This window comes from Macadamia integrifolia, chromosome 1 (genome assembly GCF_013358625.1).
Source record: "Macadamia integrifolia cultivar HAES 741 chromosome 1, SCU_Mint_v3, whole genome shotgun sequence".
Lineage (NCBI taxonomy): Eukaryota > Viridiplantae > Streptophyta > Magnoliopsida > Proteales > Proteaceae > Macadamia > Macadamia integrifolia.
Window position 1 is genome coordinate 23,979,203 of NC_056557.1, and position 421 is coordinate 23,979,623.

The following is a 421-nucleotide window of genomic DNA, read 5'->3' on the forward strand; positions in this document are numbered from 1 at the left end:
AAAAAAAAAGAAGAGTTTGGTAACTTATCCACTCATATTCATTTACAAGTAATACAATCAATTCTCTTCGTAAATCATGTAGTAACATATGCTTAATGATCTCAATATTTTTTTTTCCTTTTTTTTTTTTTGCTAAAATTCAGCCAAAGTATATATTGAATAAAATGGATAATTACAATCACAAAGAATGAGAGAAAAAATCCATTGAATTACCTCTCTACCTTCGGTATTGCCATTAGCAGAAAAATAACCCAATCAAAGGTAAAACTAGCTAATAGAATCTATATAGTGGTCTCATATTTGAGTACCAAAATATTTCTTGGAAAACAAAGGATTGCGCAGAGTTCCAAGTTGTAGTTAACCGAGTTGTTGCAGAATGTTTAGCCAATCTATCGGCTACCACGTTTCCTTTCCTATAGCA